A 9,385-nucleotide genomic window follows, 5' to 3' on the forward strand; every position below is an offset into this window, starting at 1 on the left:
ATGGCCATCAAGAAACACGGCTCCAAAAACGAGCGCGCTACCCTCCAGGTACTGAAGCACAGGCAGAGGTGTGAGAAGCAACTGGCACAGATTGATGGCACCGTGTCAGCCATTGGGATCCAGCGGGAAGCCCTGGGGAATGCCAACACCAACATGGAGGTGCTCAAGACCATGGGCTATTTGCCACCAAGACCATGAAGGCTGCCCATGACAACATGGACATCAATAAAGTCAGTGTGGGCTGGAGGGATGGGTAAGTGGTTATGGCGCTCGCCTGCAAAGCCTAAGTACCTGCGTTCCATCTCTCTCCAGATCCCACTTATGCCTGAGGCACAAAAGATGAGGCAAGGTCGCACATGCCCACTAGGTTGCGCAAGCATTTGGAATTTGATTGTACTGGCTGAGGCCCTGGTGTGCCAATTCTCTCTCTCTCTTGCCCTCTCTAAAAAATTTATATATATACATACATATATATATTATATAAACATAATATTATATATAAATATATATAAAATGAAGTTTGTCTAGGGAGATTGCTTAGTGGTTAGAGGTGTTTGCTTGCAAAGCCTGACAGCCAGGGCTAATTACCCAGCACCCACATAAAACAAGATGCACAATGTGGCACTTACATCCTGAGTTTGTTTGCGGTGGCAGGAGGGCCCAGTTCTCTCTCCTCCTCTTCTCTCCCTCTCAAATAAATAATTAAAAATACTTTAAGCAGAGCATGGTGGTGCACACCTTTAACCCCAGCACTTGGGAGGCAGAGGTAGGAGGATCACCATGAGTTTGAGGCCAGCCTGGGACTATATAGTGAATTCCAGGTCAGCCTGGGTTACTGAGAGACCCTACCTCGGAAAACAAAACAAACAAAAAAATTAAAAAAAAAATACAGCCAATGAATTCTTGCAGGACATTGCTGACCAGCAGACTTTGCAGAGCAGATTCCCACAGCTATTTCCAAACCTGTGGGCTCTGCAGAAGAATGCGATGAGGAGGAACTCAGGCAGAATTGGAAGAACTGGAATAGGAGGAACTAGACAAGAATTTGCTGGAGAACACTGGACCTGAAACAGTCCCTCCACCCGATGTTCCCTTCATATTCCTACTATCCGAACCCACCAGGAAGGAAGAGGAAGATGATGACATGAAGGAACCGAAAAACTGGGCTGGATCTATGTAACTGGTCCAGCATGGGCTGGATCCAGACAGACTCTGGTGGTCTGTGTGGCAGGTGGGCGCATGGGCAGGGCAGGGCAGGCAGAACAAGGTGCAGGCAGCCTCTGTCCCATCACCCATGTTCAACAACAAAGCAGTAGGCCATACCGGGGCTTACTCTCCCCTAGCATGGGCTTTGCCCCAGTTATGTGTTTTAAGCCATGGGTCATGATTCTAGAAGCTAGAAGTCTACAACCACAGTGTTGATGGGGATTTGATACAGAGAGAAAGAATAGGAGTACCAGGGCTTCTAGCCAGTGCAAACGAACTCCAGATGCATGTGCCACCATGTGCACCTGGCTTATGTGGGTACGGGGAATTGAACCTGGGTCCTTAGGCTTCATAGGCAAGTGCCTTGTGCCTTAACCACTCACCAGCCCATACATCTTTTTGTTGTTGTTGTTTGTTTTTTGAGGTAGGGTCTCACTCTAGCCCAGGCTGACCTGGCATTCACTATGTAGTCTCACAGTGGCCTCGAACTCAGGGTGAACCTTCTACCTCTGTCTCCCGAGTGCTGGGATTAAAGGCGGGCGCCACCACACCTGGCCAGCCCATATATGTTTATTTCTGCTTGTGTGCATGTGCGTGTGTCATGTGGCGTGTGCACATATAAATGCTTATGTAACACCCCATGTGCTAGGACAGAATGCTGGATGTCTTGCTCCATTGCCCTTCTGCCTGTCCTTACTTGAGCTGGAGTCTCTTACTGACCCTGGAATATGCCATTCCCTTCCCCCCAAGAGCCAGCCATTCTTGGGTCTGTGCTCCCCTACAGGACTGGGGGTTACAGAAGCGCATGACCACATCCAGCTGTTTCTGTAGATCCTGGAGATTCAAACTCCAGTCTCTCAGACCTCCTCAGGCCCTCCTGCTTGAACAGGAAGTGCTCTTAACCACTGAGCCATCCTACCAGCCAGGACGTCTGTTTTTGTATATTCCAAAGGACACCAATGGTATTGCAAGGACACCAGCTACACTGCATTAGGAACACGTGGACTCTCCAGGGAAGAGGGAAGTGTGGGCAGCACCTAGGCTCTACATTAGTGAAGTGAGTAGCGCCCAAGGGGCTTAAGGTGTGTGGTAGGTGTCACAGCTATCCTCAGCTCAAAGGTGTCTCCCAAGGTATGGGGATCCCAAAGGCCCTAGAGGCATAGAGGAGTCATGCCATAGCCTTCCCTCCCTTGACTGCTGCCACTCACTTTGGGAATAAGACATTAGTTTAAAGACAAGAAAATAATAAAACTCAGGGCTGGGTAGAATGGCATAACGTTTGTTTAGTCCCTAGGTTCAGTTCCTAGTATAGCAAAATGAATAGATCAGTAAATAAATAAATATAAAATATATAAATAGTGACCTGCAAATTTGGCCAAGCTCTGGCTAGTAAGAGGCATCCTGGAAGTAGGGACAGAGAGTAGCAGCTGGAACCACACAGACCTGTTTAGCCTTCAACCCTCCTGTGACCTGAGGCCACCTCAGCGACCTTGCTGATCCTGTCTTCCAGCTGGTAGGTGAAGTGGGGAGAGTAACTCCTGCTGCCATCCTAGATATTGAAGGGGCACTATTGAGATGTTTTGTGAGGAAGGTTCTGGAATACAGTTGCAGGTGAGGGAGGGTTGGCTGTACTTACCACAGCCTGCTTCACCCCCTTTCTGACCTTCAGTGACCTCATCTTGCCCATCTTCCTCCCTCACCTTTCAGCTCCTTTTTTTTTTTTTTTTTTTGCAGAGAGAGTGCTGACTTTTAATGTTTATGAGTGCAAGTATAAACATGTATGTCCAAGGGATTGTGTCTCCATATTGTAAGTATTTTGTATCAGTTCCTTTCTTGTTGCTGGGACAAAATGCCTTAACAGAGGCAGTTTATGGAAGGAAAGGTTTATTTCTGTTTACAGTTCCAGAGAGTTGGCTCCGTCATGGTGGGACAGCACAGCAGTAGCAGGAAAGCCAATGTCACACTGTCACATCAGCAGGGAGGAAGGAGAGAGTGATGAATGTTGAATGTTCTTTTATCAGCTCCTTTTTAAAAATACTTTGTTTATAAAATTTTATTTATTTGAGAGAGGGAAAAGGCAGACACACACGGGGGGGGGGGGGGGAGGGAGAATGGGTGGAATGGGTATGCCAGTGCCTCCAGCCACTGCAAACGAATTCCAGATGCATGTGTCCCTTGTGCATCTGACTAACATGGGTCCTGGGGAATCAAACCTGGGTCCTTTGGCTTTTCAGGCAAACGCCTTAACCGCTAAGCCATACCTCCAGCCCCCCACCCTTTTTGAGGTAGGGTCTCGCTCTGGGCCAGGCTGACCTGGATGTAGTCTCAGGGTGGCCTTGAACCCATGATGATCCTCCTACCTCTGCCTCCTGAGTGCTGGGATTAAAGGCAGACGTTTGCCACCACGCAGGGCTTTTCTTTTTTTGAAATAAATTTTATTGATTTATTTTCAAGCTGAGACAGAGAGGGAGAGAGAATGGGCACACCAGGGTCTCTAGACACTGCAAATGAACTCCAGACATAAACTACCACATGCATCTGGCTTATGTGAGTTCTGGGAAGAACCTCGGTCCTTAGACTTCGAAGACAAGCACCTTAACCGCTAAGCCATCTCTCCAGCCCTCAGCTCCTTATACTGCCAGCTCTGCCTCTAAGAACACATCTCCACGCCAGGGGCGTCCCTGAGGTCAATCCGCAGGCCCCGTTGGTCTGGTAGTGCGTCCTGACAAGCGAACAGATGCCACCAGGTCCGGCTGTGGGAATTTAAGGCTTCCAATCAGTGCTGGAGCCTGGCGACCTCTGGTGGTGGATGTAGCACTTCACATCCAAAGCTGAGCAGTTTTCTTTTTCTTTCTTTCCTTCCTTCCTTTCTCTCTCCCTCCCTCCCTCCCTTCCTGCTCTTTCTTTCTTTCTTTCTTTCTTTCTTTCTTTCTTTCTTTCTTTCTTTCTTTCTTTCTTTCTTTCTTTCTTTCTCTCTCTCTTTCTCTCTCTCTCTCTCTTTCTTTCTTTCTTTCTTTTTTTATTTTTTTTGAGGTAGGGTCTCACTCTAGCTCAGGCTGACCTGGAATTCTCTATGTAGTCTCAGGGTGGCCTCAAACTCTCAGCCATCCTCCTACTTCTGCCTCCCAAATGCAGGGATTAAAGGCGTGTGCCACCACGCTGGCTCAGTTTTCTTTTTTGTTTTAAATATTTTATTTTTATTTATTTATTAGCAAAAAAGAGGCAGAGAGAGAGTGGGGGGGGGCGAGGAACTCAAGTGCATGTACCACCATATGCATCTGGCTTATGTGGGTCCTGGAGAAGTGAACCTGGGTCCTTTGGCTTTGCAGGCAAGTGCCTTAACTGCTAAGCCATCTCTCTAGCCCTCGGTTTTCTTTTTAACGTGTGTGCAGGTGAGTGAGTGAGTGTGGAGACTAGAGCTTGACTTGGTTGTCTGCTGTCTTTCTCCCTCTCCTATCGCCACCTCGAGGTCAGATCTTACTCTAGCCCAGATTTACCTGGCTCTTACTCTGTGGCCTCGGGCTGGCTGTGAACTCATTCTAGTTCAGGCTCACCTGGAATTCACTGTCAAGGCAGCCTTGAACTCTCGGCGATCCTTCTACACCAGCCTCCCAAGTGCTGGAATTAACGGCGTGCGCCACCACACCGGGCTTGGTTGCCTTCTTTGATTGCCGTTCACTTTATTTTGAGTCAGGGTTACGAACACTCTGGTCTTCATGCTCACTAGGCAAGTGCTCTATTCACTGAACCATCTCCCCAGTTCCTGACCACTGGGCTGCAGAGTAGAAAAGCCCAGGGCCAGAGAAGAGCTGCAGGTTTTCTAAGAGAAAAAGCTTCATTTTCTTTGTGGAATGTCTGTTGTCTGATAAGGCGTTCTTATACTTGTTACCAGAAATGACAGTTGAGAGAACCAGACAGAACCCCACCTCGTCCTGGATTCTCCCTATCCGGCAATAGGCATGATGAACCCCACTTTAACTTGGAGAGGCCAAAGGGATTGGGCTCCCGGGGTAACACCAAGCCGGTGGAATTGGGCCCAGGCCTTCTGATTCTTTTTTTGCTTTTTGGTTCTTCGAGATAGGGTCTCAAGCTAGCTCAGGCTGTCCTGGATTTCATGATGTAGTCTCAGGGTGACCTTGAACTCACGGCAATCCTCTTACCTCTGCCTCCTGAGTGCTGGGATTAAAGGCGTGCGCCACCACACCCAGCCTCCTTTTGACTTCTAATCCCACTGCACCAGATTCTTGGGTATCTCTTCCAATCTCCATATGCTCTTCTTTCCTTCCTCCTCCCACGAGGCTTCTTCTGTTCTGACGTGGCACAGCAGAACCTTAGGGGTGACAGGTTCTTTGCTCCCTATTCAGATGTCAGTGTAGACACAGCCAATGACTGCTCCTCGGCCTGGGCCAGGGCAGAGGTCCTTGGCTGGGGAAGGGATCCTGGGCCAGGAGTGACAAGGGCTTCTTCTGGTCAGGTGAGCCTGGGACCCGTGGGGGTAGAAACAGAAGGCAGTGAGAGACGTGGGGTCAAGAGAATTGTGTGTGAACAAGGGTCCCACCTCTGTGGCCTCCCTTCTCTCTGTCAAGAAGTGGGAAATGATAACAATGCCTTGACAGATCCAACGACAGCAATCCAGGTTTCAGAGCTCCAGCCGGGATCTTCCACTTAACAGCTGTGTGGTCTGGGCCAGGTACGAATGTCTTTGAGCAGAGTTCAGGTTTATTTTTATTTTTATTTTTTTGAGGGAAGTCCAACAGACTGGACAATGTGTGTGTGTGTGTGTGTGTGTGTGTGTGTGTGTGTGTGTGACAGAGAGAGAGAATTGGTGTGTCAGGGCCTCCAGCCAGAGCAATTGAGCTCCGGACCTTATGCGCAAGTGCGACCTTGTGCGCTGTGTCACCTTGTGTGTCTGGCTTACATGGGACTTGGGGAGTTGAACAGGGGTCCTTAGGCTTTACAGGCAAGTGCCTTAACCACTAAGCCATCTCTCCAGCCCCAGAGTTCAGTTTTTGAGTGTATAAAATGTGCTCTGGTAGGGATTCATGAGATGACAGCTGGGAGCATTTTGGACAACTTGAGGCTTTATAAACGATACTGGTTTTTGGCTGGCACTCTCCTGTAACAGGGGTAGGAGAGGAAGTGGCCGCCAGAAGTTGTCACTGCCACCTATGAACCCAGGTCCTCTGAGCCCAGGCCCATCAGTTCTCACAGGACAGCCTATGCATTCAGCAGATGAGGGTCTACCCTTCTGGGTGGCCCAAGGACCGAAGGCCTCTCTTTGTCCCCTTCTTTTTCTAGCTGTACACTGGAAGGGAGGGCCTGCCTTTCCATCCTTCACCCCTGAGGCCCTGGAGCTCTAACCTCCATCTTGCACACTGAGGAAATCCCGTTAAGAACGTGGATTGACCCTGGGGATGTTGGAGGAGCTAAAACTTTTGGGCTGTCCTGAAACCTTTCAGGACCCAGTCCTTTGTGAACCAGGCCTTCTCTGATGCCTAAAGACAGAGGCCCACGGGAGACCTTTGTCACGGTCTAACTTCACCCATTCTGCTGTGACTCTGGTATCTAGAACACTGCTCCAGCCCCTCCTGTCCCTGGCCCAGTGCTGTCGTGACAGGTACCAGGGAGACAGTGTGTGTGTGGGGGGGGGTGAGGGTTGGGGAGCGAGAGAGGCTGACAGGAGGCGGGGACTCTGGGGGGGGCCAGGAGTATAAAGGGGCATAATCGTGTGCAGGAAGATCTGTCCAGCCTGAGGTAGGTGCCTGGTTGGTCCAACGCCCACCGGTTTAGGATTCAGGGTAAGTGGGCTGAGCCCGGCGTGGGCTCTGGGGGCTTCTCAGGGCTGCGGCCTGTGTTGGAGAGTGGGAGTTGATACACTGCTGAGCCGGGGGCTTCACGAGGCCTGAGGTTCTCCTTGGGTCCATCCTCTGCAAACCTGTCGGAGGAGGGCTGGACCTACCAGGTCACAGAATTCTGTCTTGCGTTCCATAAATTCATTCTATGTCTCCTGCTCGGTGAGGAGGTTGGAGTGCCCCACTTCCAGCTAGCCCTTGTCATGAACTCCCACATAATTCCTGCCTCCTCGGAGCCATCAGGTCCTGGATATCATGAGTGCGGGGTGTCCGACCCTTTTTGTTATGCTTTTCTCCTTGGCTGCTGGGCTGCTCACAGGGGCGAGGTGTCTGTGCGTGGGGTGTCCTTCCTCCACAGCACTGTTTAGTAGGAGGGTGCTGGGTGCTGCTGGTTCCTTGCTTTATCCTGTGCCCCCTGGAGAAATGGGTGGTGTGTAAGGGCTGGGTGGGCAGGCCCTGATTCCTGGGCATGGTAGGATCTACAGACGGGCTCTTCTGCCTCCACACCCCTCCTTGCTCCTCAGATGGCTGCTGCACGTTGTTATCTCTCTCTGCTGCTCCTGTCCACCTGGGTGGCTCTGTTGCTGCAGCCCCTGCAGGGTGCCCCACTGGAGCCAGTGTACCCAGGGGACAATGCTACACCAGAGCAGATGGCCCAGTATGCCGCCGACCTCCGCAGATACATCAACATGCTGACCAGGCCTAGGTGTGTGTGCAAGAGATGGGGAGAGATCCCAGCCTGTGGGACCCTGGGCTCCCTGTATTCCCGGTCATGACCCTGTCTCCAACGCCAGCCCCTTCTATGTCCACTCTTGGGATAGCGGTGTCTCTATAGAGCAACATGGGCTCATGAGCTGAGGGCGGGATGGTGCCCACAGGAAAGCGGGAAGCAGGTGAGTTGGCACCTGAGCACAGTGCTTGTCCCCGCTGTCTCTTCCCTTCCAGGTATGGGAAGAGAGACAAGGATGCCAGGCTGGGCTTCCTGGAACGGGACTCCCCCCACGCAGCTGCTTCCAGGTGTGACTCCCTGCTCGGTTCCCTGGCGTTGAAGCAGGGGTTCTGGAGAGTGTGGTCTTGGAGGGGTGGGAGGGAGAGCAGGGACTCAGGGTAGTCCTCCTGGGCGCCAGGGGCTGCCCCCCTCACATTGCCAGGTTTTCTCTCCTTGCAGGGAGCTCAGCCAGATGGACTTGTAGCGGCCCCTCCTGCCACCTGCCTCTCTAAGGCAGTGCCTGTCCTGCTCTTCCTGTGCGTCGTAGGCTCTGGGCACATGCTTCCGTTTCCCCACAAGCGAAATAAAGCAAGTTCAAAATCACAACCTCTCTGTGTGTCTGTAGACCCCCCCCCCCCAGTGGGGGAATCAGTAGGCCAAGTGTACAGGTCAGGGTATAGGACATGGGGAGTTATAAACGGTACAGAATGTCTGCGGGGGCATTAGAGCGCTCAACTCGCCCTCTTCACTTGACAGAGGGGCACCCACGGAATCCCCCAAGATCAGGGAGCACGTCTGTGACGTGGCAGTTTTGAGCATGATCTTTCCACCTCACAGCACCTCTAAACCGTCAGCCTGAGGCCTGCTCCCAAATGTACCCCGGAATGCTTCCTATGCACAAAGGTGCCCTTGGCACAGGGACAGGGACAGCCCAGAGGAACTGCTCTGGTACTAAGCGGCATAGGGTGGACATCTGCTCTTCTGAAATCTGGAGAGAATGGGCTGTTTTGAGAGACCGTGAACTCTTGAGTGAGTTCAAGGCTGGATTAACTGCTGCTGGAGCCTCAGGGTGGGGGGGATGCGCCCCTCCCAGAGAGGAAGCACCCTCATGAGCCCAATCTGTGGAGTCCACGCTCTAGTTTGGGGGCAAGGGGTGAGGACGCAGGTCCTACTTCAGGAGTCCCGGTGGGCCTCAGCAGCCTGTCCACCCCTGTCCTTTTCGGGTATCTTGAATAGGTAGAGAGGTAGTGTGAGTGTAAGTGTGTCTGTGTGTCTGTGAGTGGTGTGTAAAGTGGGAAGGAATGAGCTGGTCTCCTTTCCTGGGTCTGGGAGCTCCTGTGGATCAGAGAATCATGGGGGGGATGCGGGGGTGGGGAGAAGTGAGATACACAGAACCTTTCTGGTTCCCAGGATGGCTTCTCCCATCTTCCCACATGCTTAGTCTGGAGGGCTGGTGAGCTTGGTGGGTGAGGGTCCCACTTTCAACATGTTGCATTGGTCCCATGACAATGACTCCATCATGGTGTTTCTGTCTGGTGAAGTGAATGACCTCTAAGTGGAATCTGGGCCCAAAAGACAGAGGAATTCTACAGGATACAGCTCCCAGGCACAGGCTTGG

The 9,385-nt window shown here is 51.6% G+C and overlaps 1 pseudogene; it reads left to right on the forward strand.

The window, feature by feature from the left end:
- Positions 1-1,180, forward strand: LOC101617407 (annotated as a pseudogene).
- Positions 1,181-9,385: the final 8,205 nt, after the last annotated feature.

This window comes from Jaculus jaculus, chromosome 9 (assembly GCF_020740685.1).
Source record: "Jaculus jaculus isolate mJacJac1 chromosome 9, mJacJac1.mat.Y.cur, whole genome shotgun sequence".
Taxonomy (NCBI): domain Eukaryota; kingdom Metazoa; phylum Chordata; class Mammalia; order Rodentia; family Dipodidae; genus Jaculus; species Jaculus jaculus.